This window comes from Muscardinus avellanarius, assembly GCF_963383645.1.
Source record: "Muscardinus avellanarius genome assembly, chromosome: 9".
Taxonomy (NCBI): Eukaryota; Metazoa; Chordata; class Mammalia; order Rodentia; family Gliridae; genus Muscardinus; species Muscardinus avellanarius.
The window spans coordinates 16,512,102-16,528,218 of NC_137795.1; positions in this window are offsets into that span (position 1 = coordinate 16,512,102).

A 16,117-nucleotide genomic window follows, 5' to 3' on the forward strand; every position below is an offset into this window, starting at 1 on the left:
ATTATATATTATAATATTATATATCATATTATTATATATTATATATTATATTATATTATTAATATTATTAAATTTATATTAAATATTAAATTTAATATATATTAAATTTGGAAACAGGGTCTCACTAAATTGCTGAGAGCCTCACTAAGTAGCTGAGGCTGGCTTTGAACCTGCGGGATTCTCCTGTCTCAGCCTCCCAAGCACGGGGTTTACAAGTATGCGCCACCATGCCTAGTGCTATAGTATACTTTTAACTATAAGCATTTTTTTTGCAGTAGTGGGAATGGAACCCAGGGGCATTCTGCCTCTCAGATACACTCACAGCCCTATTTTTTATTCTTTATTTTGAAACAGGGTCTCACTGAGTTGCAAAGGGCCTCACTAAGTAGCTGAGGCTGTCTGCAAACCATGATCTTACTGTTTCAGCCGTACAAGCATGTACCACCATGTCCAGCTAGCACTTTTTATAATAACATATTTTCTTAAATTTTAAAATGAATAATTGATAGTATTATTCACAACATTCAAATAAGGAAATAATCCAAATATCTACCAAATGGTGAATGCATAAATAAAAGTGTCATATCCACATAATAAAATGCTATTCTGCAATAAAAAGGAGCAAAGTACCGGATACTTGTATAAAATGAATGAACCTCACAAACATTTTGCTAACTGAAAGAATCCTGTCTACAAAGACTACATAATGTATCACCCATTTCTGTGCAATGTCAGGGAGAGTTTACCAGGAGCACTTCAGGGGTTTTCTGGAAGCTCAGCAAAGCTGCTCCAGCTGTGGGTGTGCCCAGGTTTGTCCAACAGTGTTGGAGGGTGGGGTCCCATCCCCTTGCATCTTCCACAGAGGGTGTGAACACATCTCGGTGACCTTAACCTTCACCCCAGAGGAATGCCCACTGGCTCCTCATATCCTGGGCCATGAAGTTTTGGAGCTACCCTGTGATACTATTTTTATTATTTTCTTAAAACTGCCTCATGAACATTTATAATAGTTTTTAATATTTAATAACCCATAATTTTATTGGCTTTTCTACATGCAGTATGTTTAGACATTTTCCATGATATTTCCAATGTTGTTAATTATTTTCCAAGGGACATTCTTCTATTTTAGCATGACATCCATGATTGTGTCCTTCTTAGATATCCTTAACAAGAAAAATTAAGGGTTTAAATAAAATTTATTTATTTATTTTGCCCTTAGAGATTGGAACTAAGGGCACTTTACCTTCAAGCTATACTCCACAACCCTTTTTATTATTTATTGGTTTATTTTATTTCTATTATTGGTGCTAGAGATTGAACTAGGGGGATTCTATGTCTGAGTTATACCCTCAGCACATTTTATTTTTTATTTTATTAATTAATCAGTTTTGTGATACTGGAGATATTATCTAGAGACATTCTACATCCAAGCTGAATTCCAGCCCTTTTTTTATTTTTTAACTTTGAAACAGGATCTAAGCAGCTGAGGATCTCAGTGAGTTGCTGAGGCTGGGCTTAAACCTGTGATCCTCCTGCTCTGGCCTCTCAAATACTAGGATTATAGGTATGTTCCACCGCCCCCCACCTAAGGATACATTTTTAAAGAGGAGAACACTTCACAAGAGTGGATCAGAATACTTTGTACTTTCCTAACCTGTATCTGAAAAGGCACTCTCTTAGAGACACTGTATTTTCATTAAAATAATCTGACCCATTCATATGAACAAACAAAATTTTTGCTACCTTACTGGAGAGACACTGCCATCACATTTCAGTTTGAATGCTTTCATTGTGATGAGGCTGAGCGAATTTCTTATGCTGAGTGCTTGCATGACTTTACCCTCTGAAAAGTGCTTTGCTTATAAATGTTATGAAATGTCAGGGGTAAATTAATGATGGTAATGGAGTTTTAAATGTCTCTTTCTTGGTTTAATGAAATATTTTCTTGCATTATGAATTCCACATTATTAAAATTATAGTAACAGGGTGACAACACTGAGCCGACCCCAAGCTTAGTGCACCACACTGAAAATTCCCACTGTGGGGGGTGAAGCTGCAATGGGTAGAGAGAGGTGACTCTGCGGGGCCTTCTGGGGATGTGCAGTTCAGCTCAGCCCTTGTGCATGCCAGCAGGTGTGCCTTGCAAGCCACATGCTTAGGAATATAAACATGTGTTTCCACTCCTGAAAACAGAAAGATATTTTATATGCTTCCAACTTCTCTTTGAATCATAATCATGTTGTACAATTATATACATATTAATTCACTTGTACTTAAGATATTCCAGTAGTACTAGGATTTCTGTAAGGGAGATAGAGTGTTCATTCTCTCTGTCGAGCACCTTTGGTTCAGCTTTGGGGTTGCTGGAGCTAGTTCCAACAGAATCAGACTCAGGAGTTAAGCAATTAGAAGGAACATTTTTCAATGTAATTCCACTAGAGCTTTTAAGTTATTTTTTTCTGTGAAAGGTATTTATTTATGTAATTTTCTTATTCCTCTAAGGAAATCTGGGATCATGTAAAGGACTACTAGCTATCTCTACTGGAATCACCCCTTCAAGCAGTCCTCCACAATTCCCCTTAACAGAAAAAGGCATTTTCTGGTTTATTTATAATTGTCTTCCTCCTCCTTCTCCCTCTTCTTCTCTCTCCAATATATGTATTTGGCTTCATTTTGAATGTGCTATATCATGTTACTTTTCCTTCAGTAATAGAATGTTAATATCCCTGAGAGAGTTACAATTTCATCAATTTTGCAAATTGTCCATTGGCGCTCTGCAAGTCCTTACGTCTTATTTTTCTGATCTCATGCAGTTCTGAACATGGCCACACTTGAGGCGAAGAGCCGTGTCTATATTTTACAGAAGGGGATCATTATCTGTATGACCACAATGCCTCTCTTCTTAGTATTAAGGTGAGCACTCACTGGAAGGCAGCTGGTGTGGCTCTGCAGTGAAATGCGTGTCGTCTCCACCTAGCAAACTTATTCTCCATGTCTTCCAAAGTAGCCTGGAGGAGACGTACCATTATCTTTCTCTCTTTTTCTCTCTTCTCTCCAGACAGAGAGAAAGGTCAGGATTAATTCAAAGGCCTTATATTCATTTTATACAAAGGTATTAACTTGAACCAGGTATGGTGGTACATCCCTGTAATTCTGGTACTTAGGAGGATGAGACAGGAGGGTTTCAGAATAGAGGTCAGACTTAACACTGTAGAAAAACTTCAAAAACCTAGTGAGATCCTGTGGTGTTTCTTGCCCTTGGGATCAATCCCCAGTACCAAAAGAAATAATAACTTAATTGTTCCTGCTTATAGTTAATAAGCTCATTTGTTTTTATAGAATTTTGAATACATTTTTCAGTTCCATTGGATTTCTATGCTAACACAACTAATGAAGAAACATTTAGTTAAAGTCAGCTTTTGAAAGGAGATTACTATTTTCTATATATCTCTGAATCCAAATGCTAGGATATATTAAAATTATTCAAATTTTCTACTTTTGAATACATCAATTAAATTGGTAATACTTTTTTGAAGATGTTACTATTTTGATATTTATCTACTCATTCCCAATTACTCAGTACACACTTTCTGCTAGCCAATAAAACCCACAGCAAATAAGCCAAATGTTTCCCACGAAATTCATGTTCTTAATATGCAAAACAATGAATTAACACTCACACAAATTCAAAAGAAAATTATAGGATGCTGTTAATATAGATAGGTATTTGAAGTGGGAGGGGCATAATGATACCACATAATTTAAATACTTTCTACATTATGTAACAAATGTCTTGGGGTACTTCCGGTTTTGATAAAAGCTCTATTTTAAGTATAGTTAATGTCTTCACCTCGGCTGCTATGATCAGGAAAAGTCAGTATCAAAAACAATAGGGGGAAAATTAGCTCATTAACAAAGAATTTCATAAACGTCTTCAGAGGGTAGGAATAGTTGATAAATATTTAAAGCCATTTAGAGGTGAGTTTTATGTAAACTTTATTAAAATTGTACATATTTTGGAGTCGGGGTTTGCAGGTGAGTGGGCGATGCATTAAATCGTCCCTAGCAACCTCTGAGGTTTAAAGGCTGTGAGCAGGACCTGCAGATGCACAGCATTTCTGCAGCACTTTCGGTGATACGGTTGCTATCATCCTGCTGGACTCCCTCCTTCTGAAACATTTCAGCCGCAAAAGTGAGGGCAGGCAGGGGGAGGGAATGGATACTGCTCTCACGTGCTGGAAACATGCCCTTCTGTCTTTGCCTTAGTGCACTGATGGAGCGAGTCTTGGATGCAAGCAAACAGCTGTGAAGGTGATGAACCCGCACATCTGCCCTTGGCTCCTGAGGATCCCAGGAAAGCATCAAAGCCAGGGGGAAGCATGCCCTGGCTTCTGAGAAGCCTTTTCAATGGGATGGACGCACCCATCTGTGAAATATTACAGGTCATTGCTATCCACATATTGTATTTTACATCTGGCTTAGGTAAACATCTTATCCTTCATTCTATGTTTACCCGGCTAAAGCGACTGAACCATGGATTACAACTGCCTTCAAAATTTATTTGTGGCCAGCAAGTACACCTGTGGGGTTTTATGTGTGTGCCTGCTAAAAAATCACCTGTCTGAATCTTTCCCAAATTACAGGAAAATGCATTTTCTGAAAAAAAATAAAAACTATTCAGGGCCATCATTTTCAATGTAAAGTAGACAATTTTGGGAACTCTGCAACAGTATAGTTTGTACAAATTTCCCTTTTTTAATCACTGTGAAAATAACATTCAGAAAAACTGGGTTTATCTAATGGGTAAGTCAGATGTGATGAAAGATAGAGATTAAGAATGTAACAAGATAGCATAATATTTAATTGTGGAAGGAACAAGATTTGTATAGCCACTGCTCGAAGATTTTCTAATTCATTTCGGATCCAAGATTCCAGCTTCTCATTCAGCATATCTGAGCTAAATTGTGAAAATATTAACACAATTTAATTCATCATCTTGTAGATGCTGACACTGATCAGATTGACCAGTATCCTTCTATAATAGCATTGGTAATCTGGAGGTAAAACAATTTAATAAGAAGTTAGTTTATAAAGTAATATAATAAAATGTCCTATAATGAAGGTGAATTCTATTTTGAAAGCCATAGTAAAAGTTGTTTGCTCAGTGTAGGAAGACTCTGGAAGGTTTCACAATAAGTGTTTTGTAAGATAAGATTTTAAAAATACCCATGTAGATTGGTAAAAAGCATGTTCACAGCTTGTAAGACAACACAGACATTCAATAAATAAAATCAGACAGATGACTGATGATTTGACAGACAGATACACTAATCTGTAGAATTTTAGGATAGCATAGTTCTATAAAGTTTTGTATCTCTCCCTTTAATATCTAACCAGGAACACAACAATTATTTTTCATAGTAAACAGTTTGAGTATGTAATCATTTTGTATAATCCATGCTAATGTTTAAATGACCAGAACTAAGAAAATAGTCTTTATAGAAAATCCCCTGGGACTTAGGTATTGTGGGTGACTTCTTAGAATGACTCCTTGGAGTGGAGTCAATGTGATGGCAAAGGGATTTCAAGACGACTGTGCAGAGTCTTGACACTGATGTTTAGTTGTTCAAGTTTGGCTTTATGTCTCTGAACTTCAATCTCCTCATGTGTAAAATATAAATCATACTTTACCTCCAATTATGTCAGTATTTCCCTACAAAGAATGAAACACTTTTTTGACACATTAATAAAATCTTGTTTTATACAGTCCTAATAAAGGTCCCGTGCCCTTGCTTGGGGATCAGAGGTATTGTGTGCGGTTCTGTCACTCCATGTTATTGTCCTCCAGAAACTGCTATTAACACAGGTATTGCTGTTATTAGGTGAACATAACAGACTTCTGTTGTGGTTTAAACGTGCGTCTCCACAAAGTTCATATGTTGTCCTTAAAGTGTACAGGTTTTGAAGGTGGGACGTTACGGGTCACTAGTTCTTGAGGGCTCTGTCCTCACGAATGGAATTTGTTCTTTTACAAAAGAAGCCTTAACGAGTTCATCTGATCTCTTCCATGTGAGAACCCAGAGTAGACTAGAAAGTCAACCCCAACAGTACACTGTATTTGTAGGCACCTTCTATTTGGACTTGCCTGTCTCTATAACTGTAAAACACACCAGTTTGCTATTTAAAGCCTTCTTGTTTATGGTATCTCATACAAACAATGTGAATGGACTAATATAACAATTTCCTTTCTAAAACATCATGATAAAAATGCTAGTGAAAGATAATGCACTTAAAATTTATATTGTATTGAGTTATATCTTTTAGAAATATCTTTGGATTTTTACTGAAATCCTAGGTAAATAAAGGTTGTAAACATCACCAAAGGAGCTTCTTAAATGAAAGACTCATACACCTGTTGTACTATACTTAGCTATATTTTTCTTAAACATGTCATTAAACAAAATATTGGGAGTTATCCAACCTGCATTTTCATGTGTTACTCAAAACTATTAGAAGGAATATCTCTGAGATATTTTTTGAGTGTGTGTGGTACTGAGACTTGAACTCAGAAGCATTCTAATTCTGAGCTACACCCCCGGACCAATTTTATTTTTTATTTGGAAACAGGGTTTCACTTGGTTTCCGAGAGCCTCACTAAATTGCTAAGGCTGTCTTCAAACTTTCAATCCTCCTGTCTCAGCCTCCCAAGTACTAATATTACAAACATGTCACACCATGCCCAGCTCCTGAGATATTTTTTATTATATTAAATTTATTTTAACTGATACATAAAAACACAAAAATTGTACCTATTAATGGAGTACTATGTGACGTTGTGATACAAGTATATAATGTAAAATGTTTAAATCACTCTAAATACATCTATCTCCTCAAACATTATCTCTTTATGGTGAAAACATTCAAATTTTTTCTTCTAGCACTTTGAAATACACAATATGTAAATGTTTTCTATACTCACTTACTGTGCCACAACTCCTGGGTTCTTTTATTTTAGCACTAGGTGATATATATTTGTGCTATATTATAAAGGACATTTAAAGGATTTAATGATTTTTTTCCATCAACAAGTATAAGTTTGCCCTCAAAAAAATTAGCATTTCTAATGCTTGGAACCTAATTTGGTCGGTTGTCTGCATTCCTTTTAAATTGTTTTGCACTTCTGACAAGGGTGTTCAGCAGCCAGATAATACAACTTGACCAGTATCATCAAGTCCATAAGACATCATTTGCATATTTAATTTCAGCCTTTGATTATTGTGACAATTAGTTCAATTGTTTTGTGAGGAAATTAAGGTTGCAAATGGAGTCTGTACTGTGGGCATGCTCTTAATTGGGGCTAGAATTTTAGCGATGAAAAGAACAGAAATCACTGTGCTACTTCAGATGCAGAATTGTAAATACTTTTGATTCTTTTATGACTAAAATTAGAACATATTAGATTTGAATTTAAAATATCCTTTGGACCTCATGTGCTGGAGACAGCCTTGTCGGAGGTGAGGCTTGGTTGCTGGGGATGGGGTCCTTGGTTCAGCGTGTGCCTCAGTTTCAGCTACCAAAGTGTGTCTCTCTGACCCTCTGACTTTTTTTTTCTCTCTGATACCCAGCATGATGCCCTAAGAATCCCCCCATGCTTCTCTTAGGATCTAGGATAACACACACACGCACACACACACACACACACACACACACACACACACACACAGACTGAAATCTCCCAATTAGTGAACAGATGCACTTTTTTGTGTGTGTCAGTTCTTTGTGTGCTGGTGAAAGTGTCTCTCATCAGTTCAAGTCTCACAGTCTCAAGGACTTGCCCTGAAGATTTACACTCTGACAACCAATGGATACCATATTCAAAAGAACTTAGAGGAAAAAATGGGCTACATAAGAGCTACTCATTGGCTTTTTTTGTTATTATTTTAGGCTCTTTTGAGTAGAGATGTAGCAAGAACAAGGAAAAAAAAATTGAGAGTGAGGGTGGTGTCTGCCTGAGCTAACTCAGAGTCTACACAGGGAAAAGTCAATAAAAAGAAGCAAAAAAACCAAAGTATCTTATATTCCTTAAACTTTGAATTAAAAAGGGTTTTATGCTAGTTCTGCTACTTTATATGTGAAGAAATAACTCTTCTGTGCATGAATCACATTTATGAAATTAACTTCTTTTCTATTTGAAGTAATCTGGGAAAAAGCCAATAATTTGTGTAGGAGGAGTGTAGAGCTTGACATAGACTGGGCACTTAGATGTGTGTTGAAAAGAGCCTACGCAATTGCACATATGTGTGCTCACCTGCTGGGCTGTCATGCAGGGACTCGGGGTTAATGTCCTGTAGGAAGAGGCCCAGTCAAGTCACAAATTGACTTGAAATCTCACATTCGTTATCTACTGTAAAAGTAATATTTTGTCTCTGTCTTGGTAATGCTTGGTAACTGTTCTGGTCAGCATTTTAAAGATATAATCTAGTAGACCTGACCATGTAACTTAAAGGAAAGAAGGTTTATTTTCTTATGGTTTTGGATTCAGTCCAAGTGAGGCCGGGGACCATGGACATTAGGGCATGGAGGTGAGAGGTGGAGAGAGAGAGAAAGAACATGGGCTGTGCTCCTCAGATCATGGAAGCTGGAAGCAAGAGAGAACAGGAAGAGGAGGAACCATTTATATAATCTCCAAAACCACATCCTCAGGGACCCACTTCCAGACACATCCTACTGGCCTGGGTCATCTCCCAGATAAATCCATTACAAAAGATGTATCCACTACTGCAATTACAACATTTATGATTCAATTACACTAGTTTCACATATTAATTAGCTCCTTAGAAAACAGTTTTTAATCTAACTACAATAGTGACTATCACAGATCAACAGTCATAGACCCTTTTTATCCAGTTTTCCTTCTTCAATTTCAATCAAGGATAGCACCACACTCTACAAACCATACAATAAAGTTTTTTTGGGTTTTTTTTTGGTGGTACTGGGGTTCCTAGAAGCCCTTCTACCTCCAGGCTACACTCCTAGACCTACTTTATATTTGGAAACAGGGTCTTTTAAGCCAGTGTGGCTGGCTTCGAACCTGAGTGATCCTCCTGCCTCCGCCTCCCAAGCACGGGGATTACAAGTGTGTGCCACCAGGCCTGGCACAATAAAGTATTTTGAGAGAAACACACCATGTTAACATAACTTTTATTATAATTAATTATTGTTGTTAAATCTCATAATATAACTAAATTACTAATTAAATGTACCATAGTTATATTTTATAGACAAAATAATATGCTGTATAGGATTCAGTACTATCCATGAAATCAGGGATCCATTGGAGTCCTGAGACAAAGTGTTTGTGGATAAAGAGGAAGGCCTGTGTGTGTATTTATCTAGGGAGATCACAAACATTCTCAAACACAAAATTTCTAATTACCCTTGACATGTACTACTATTGGTTAAATGTTGGTGACTGATAGTTTATAAGTTTATAAGTAGAAATGTGAGTACAAGTCCCTAGTTTATAACAAAATAAATAAAAGTATGAGTAAGCTTAGTATTTGTATTATACCTACTCTTTAAAAAAAAACAATAATACTCATATACGACCCTAGGCTAATCTAATTAAACTAGTTCTTAGTAACAATATAATATAAAGCAACTTTGCCTTTTAAATTATATAGTTCAATTGGAATCCTTAAATAATTTTAGGGTCAGGAGTTGTTAAGAAAAAAATATGAGATTTTAAATATTATCTTATGTCATATAGATTGCATACAAATTTTAATATAATTATTGAAAAACATTGAAATTTTGGGCTAAGAGCTCACTATTGTTACTAGGCAACATTTTGCTTATACTGAGTTAATCTATTTTATGTCTAAATACTGAAAACAAGAATAACCACTCAGGTAATATTTACTAACAGCAAAGTGACTCCTTGAAAATGAGTTAAATATGAGCTCTCTTTGTTAACCAGAGCTTATAACTGTAGTATTATCCCAAGTTTTAGTCATGTACATACAGGATACATCCCTGGTAAAGCCCTGAACTATGGTCAAGGCTGGCTTTCTTCTGCTCCAGAGTTCCTCAGCTATCTTTCTCACTCAGTTTGAGTTTGTGAGGACACTGTTGACTTCTTATTTAGCCCTCTATTATCAGTATGTGAAACTCAATTTGAACTACAGGAGGTATTAAAATCTAAACTCATGAATAAAATAATAAGAGAAGGGATTTAATATCCTCTACTAAGTTGAGCGTGGAAGTTAATGAGTCAAATCTTGTTTTTCAGGACTTGAGTATACTACAATTAAAAAGTAGGAGAAAGAAATCTAAAGCTTGGCATAATCTGACTGATACTGTACTGTTTGAAAATTACAATGTTGTGTTTTTAGAAGTAACTGATAAGTTGACTCCCTGAACCCTGGAGATGGTCTGTTTAGTTAAATCTGTTCCAACAGTCACCAAAATAGTCCAGCATTTGATTCTCATGTTCTCTAAAGCCTGTACTTTGTTATATAATAAGGAATTTAAACAGACCATCTTCATTTATTTGTAAAGGAAAACAAGGAGAAATGAAGACTAGATACTAGAAACCATGATTCTATTAAGTTATAGAAATTGGTATTGTTAGCAATTTTTGATAGCTGTTGATGGTGTAAACCATAATTTATTCTCTCAAAGGGAAGGACAATAATGTTTAAAATAAGCACTTTTTAAGGAGACATATAAAATAGTTACCTTTAAAAATATTACATAAGGAGGGGGGGGAGATGGTGGCAGATGTGGTCACAGTGGCAACCGTGGCCGCCGAAAAGGACATGCATTTCTCGGAGAAGCCCTGGACACCAGATTTTGGTTTGATATGTGATTGGGGCAACTTAAGGAGACATTTCCAGCCATGACTTCCTATCTAGAATACAGGAGAGAGAGTGGATAATGGCGGAATTAGAAGCAAGATGACAAGGAGGCACACGCCACGCAAGAAAAGTAATTTTTGGAAGAACATCCCAGAATGGATTAGAGAAAAGACCGCTTCAGCCGAGCATGCTGGGGACTCTTAGCAACATACCTTCTAAGAAAAATAATCTGGGCATGGTGGAGGGATCCCAGCAGTGCCACATGGGAAGCCAAGCCGCACGTCCTGGGGAACTCAGTGCTCCTGATTGCTGCGCTCCTCCCTGCTACACTGCAGTTCGTGTTGCATTCAGAACAACTGATCCTGCTCCACACGGTGAGGCTGTGGGCCTCCGTTCTTGATGGGGAGTTAAAATTCATTGCTGCTGAGTGCTCAATCTCATAGCCTCTTCAAAACACACATACTGTATTCTTTTATTTTAAAAAAAATTAAATTGGAGTGGGGCCACAATGGTAGAGGTGGCAGTCAGGATTCAGGAGATATAGACAAATCCTATCCAATTCACCTGAAACTTTTGGAAAAAAATCCCTGCAAAGGGGGAATGCTCCTGACACACATTCTTAAAAATTCTGGACATCATATCATGTAAGGAAGAAGCTCAGTGGAGAACTAGGAGGAAGGCAGTGGCCGGTGGTGGCTAATATTTGGGAGAGGCAGAGATCTGATCCAACCCACCCTGATCTTCTGAAAACATTGCCCCAAAGGTAGAATGCTACTGCTGCACATGCTCAGGAATTCTGGACAACATGCTGTGTGGGAAAAATATTTGGGAGAGAATTGAGATGGCAGAGGCAGCAGCAATGGTGGCGGCCAGTATTCAGGAAAGGCAGAGATTTGATTCAATCCACCTTGATCTTTTGAAGAAATTGTCCCAAAGATAGAATGCTACCACTGCACATGCTTTGGAATTCTGGACAACATGCGAAGTGGTAAAATTTTTTTTTTGGGGGGTGTTCAGAGGGAGCCCCACATTGCCAGGATGGGCCACCATGTTGCGTGTTCTGGGAGTCATCAGCCCTCATGGCCACCGTGTTCCTCTGTGCAGAGCAAGAGGCCAGGGTGCACATGGAGTGCAGACAGGAGAATCGCGCAGGTTCAAGGCCAGCCTTGATGGCTTAAGAGACCCTGTTTCCAAACAAAAATATAAAAATATAGGTCTCTGGTAGTGTAGCCTGGAGGTAGAAGGATTACCAGGAACCCCAGTACCACCAAAAAAAAAAAAAAAGAGGAAGAATAAAGGGAACATCTGTATACGACCTGCTCATAGTGACAGAGACCAGAGCCCGATGCACAGCAAGGCCGGTGCCCGGGCCTATGAGGGCAGGACAGCAGCCTGCCAGGTGGCTAGGCTGGTGCTGGGGCAAGTGAGGCCAGGATTGAAGCCTGCCATGCAGAGGCCTGTGCTGAGGCCAGTGAGGCCAGGATATGAGCTTGCCTTAAGGCAAGGCTGGTGCTGGGGCCTCCATGGCCGGGATTGGAGCCTGCCATGGGGCAAGGCCAGTGCTAGAGCCAGCAAAGCTGGGATCACAGTCTGCCGGGTGGCCAGGCTGGTGCCAGGGCCTTCACGAGTAGGATCGGAACTTGCAATGCAGCATACACAGAGAACTATCACAGAAAATAAAAAATAAGATGTTTTCCCTAATACAAAAAAACTAGGAAGAAGTGGGTAATAGGAAGAAATCTAGTTGAAGAAAGTGCCCTATGGAGGAGCAATTAAGGTGACCAATCAGAGGGGATGGGATGGGGGAAGATGGAATCTCTGTAAAACACATGATGTACATAAAAAAATATATCAAAGTTAATCACTAAATCAAGTATGGGACTGAGGGAGGGGGAGGAAATGGGACTGGGATTGGATAAAGGCTAATTGGATGATTTGTGCTTGGATATCCTCATGTCTTGTATTCCATTGTAATGTTTGATTACAATGCACCATTAAATTATATTTAAAAAAATTTTTAAATAAAAATATTTAATAAGAAGACAAGTAGCAAGCCACTTTTGATTATGTGCTTCATGTACATATTTTCAAAACACACTTGAAAAGTGGTAAATTATAGACATTTTAAAATAAATCTAATTTTGTGAAATTTTATTCCATGTTGCCCCATATGCATGTGTATGCGATTCAAAGTAATAAAATTGTGATTTGATTTAATGAACCCTTATAGACTAAGAGATGCCAGAGAAAGCTTTAAAGAATTGCCTCAGGAGAGACAGCCTAGGGTGTTCATGGCATCCACTGACTATACTTGTTTTTTTTTTTTTTATGAGTTGTGGAAATGGTAGAGAACTGCAGAGATGGGAATAGCTCCTGACTATCAACATAGGAATGTCCAACTACCTGGTCACCCATGGCATTACTTAGTTGAATAGCAATGATTTCTGTTTGAAACAACTGAATTCAAATCCATGGTTCTCTATTCACAAGCCATAAGGCTGAGTTGGATGGTAAATAGCAGAAGGCTTGGTTTCCATGACATTTATTTGTTTCCTTTTCAGGGTTGTTATATAGAGTTGAAATGAGAAAATGATATGAAAAAGCTTTGTTAGTAGAAATGCTATATAAGAATACAAGCTCAGCTTGATGGTACACACATATATTCTCAGGACTTGGAAGATCAAGACAGGAGGATCATAGATTCAAAGTCAGTTTCAGCAACTTAGTAAAACCCTATTTCAAAAGAGAAAGTAATAATAATAATAATAATAATTATTATTATTATTACTATTATTATTAATGACTGAGGATAAAAATAAGATTATGGAATTTTCCAATTAGTTAATATAATAGGAAATCCAAATTTTTACCAGAAATGGTTTCATATCTAAGCCTCTCAAGAGAACCAGGGCATCTGAATGTGCTAGAGGATTGCTAGGCATATCCCTTTTATGAAAACTCTAAGCCCAAACTTTTCCAAAGGGAATAAAATCTTAAAGGCATACATAAATTCAAGAAAACAGGGTCAGGGCAAAAGAGTAATCCAAAGTACAAAACTGGGTCCGCGAGACAGATTGCCCTCTGTCTCAGCATCATCCTCCAGTCGAAGGGTCAGAAACATGGCCAATAAAATAACTAGTAAAACCAGAGAAACTGCTCTCTGAAATATAAGATGCTGAAAAAAATCAATCAAACAAAACCTTTGAAAGACTACACAACAAAAAATGTCAATAACTCAATCATAAAATGGGCAATTGAGTTAAGCAAACACTTCACAAAAGAAGATATATAAATTGCAAATAAATATATAAAAAGTCTTCAAGATCCTTAGAAATTAGGGAGATGCGAATCAAAACTATGCTGAGATTACATGTAACTCCAATCAGAATGGCAATCATCAAGAAGTTCAACAACAGATGCTGGCAAGGATGTGGAAAAATAGGAACTCTTCCACATTGGTGGTGGAATTGTGAAATAATAGAGCTGCTATGGAGATCAGGGTGGGGATTCCTCAGAAAACTGGGAATGGATCTACCATGCAATCCAAATATATCACTCTCGAGTATCTTTCCAATGGGATGTAAATATGAATATTCTAGTAATACAGGTATAACAGCACAATTCACAATAGCTAAATTACATCACCAACTTAGATGTCCATCAACAGATGAATGGATTACAAAATTACGAGATATACACACAATGGAATTCTATTCAGCAATAAAGAACAAAATGATATCATTTGCAGGAAAATGGATGAACCCGGTGACTTTTATGCTAAATACCAGCCAGTCACAGAAAGTGAAGGGTCATATGTAGAAATTAGGGAGTAATTAGGAGACAAAAGAGACTAGATAATGGAAGATAAACCCCAGTGGAAAATAGTGACTCCAGAGGAGGGTGCCTGAGGTGGAAAGGAGAATTATTTAAGGAAGCACTTCCACTGATATTATGTTCATATGTGAAATTACCAGTTCCAATCTCAGTATCATTTATGGGGAAAGGGAGAGAGTTGTGAAGAACCTAGGGTGAACCTTACTAAGTGCTAGGTACATGTGTGCCCCTACTAATCTAACTCCTTTGTGATGTGAGATTGCCATGTGCCCATAAAAATATATTACAAAGAATCCTTTGAGGCTAACAGGTAGAGACATCTCAGGGAAAACACTAGTGTTCATCTTGGGTCCAGGCAGGTCTGCATCTGTGTGGTAACCCCTGTTCAGCAATCAGCTGTTCAGATGGTCAGTTAGCATCTATACTCCTGAAAAATACCCATCTATGCCTCATTCATTTGCAGAGGCTACTGGAGGGGCTGTAGCCCCTCGGCATTCCATGGTTTGCTGCGGGACAGCCCCTGGGAAGGGTCAGATGCCACAAGGTGCTGTTAGAATTATCATTTCACTGCCAAGGGAACTTGCAATCTTTGGCCTTACTTTTCTAGGGTTGGGCCAGGCCAAAGGTGAAGGGAAGAGTAGGGGTGGGCAAAAGGCCTTCAGTTAGGAGAGCATGAGATAGCAGGGCAGGCCTGTGGAAAAGTAATCCTGGTAAGGGCCACAATGAGTCCCTCAGAAAACTCTAACATAGTAAGACCTCAGCTTCCTTGAGCAGTCCTGATGCCAGAGTCTACAACCCGGCCATAGATGATACATAGGATTTTGTCTGAAGGTAGAATTCTCGCCATCCTGAGTAATGTATGGATTCCCTCTGGAGGGACTTGGTGCTCTGACTGCACACACCTGCAGAACTGTTGTATCCTGGCCAATATCTGTGTCTGTGAATGTCCCATTAGTGGGCACCAAAGATGTGATTGAAACTCTTATTGCTGACACTTGCCTTGGTGAGAGACCTTCTCAGAGCCATCCAAGACAGAGGACAGTATCATCAGAAGCCTCCCTGGGCTGTCCCAGAATGATCAGCTATGAACCTAGTTGAGGCTGAAATCACAAAGTTCTGGCCAAAGCCAAGAAAAATATCAGAGACAGTGCTCGATGCCATGGGGTTGAGGATCAAGCATGAATTTATGTGCTCGCTCTGTCAGCTGGGACGAAGGCCATCCCTGGGAACTTCTTTACTTTCTCTAAGCCTCCATTCCTGCCTCTTGGAAAGGGAGGGTTGTAGAAGCCACCATGTGAAAGTGCAGTAATAATGATGAAGACCTTTCCTAAAGTAACACTGCTTGTGCGCAGTAAAAGAAACAAAATAGCTCTCCATATGTGAACATCTACGTAGCCTCATTTTCTCCCCAGCTATGTGACTTC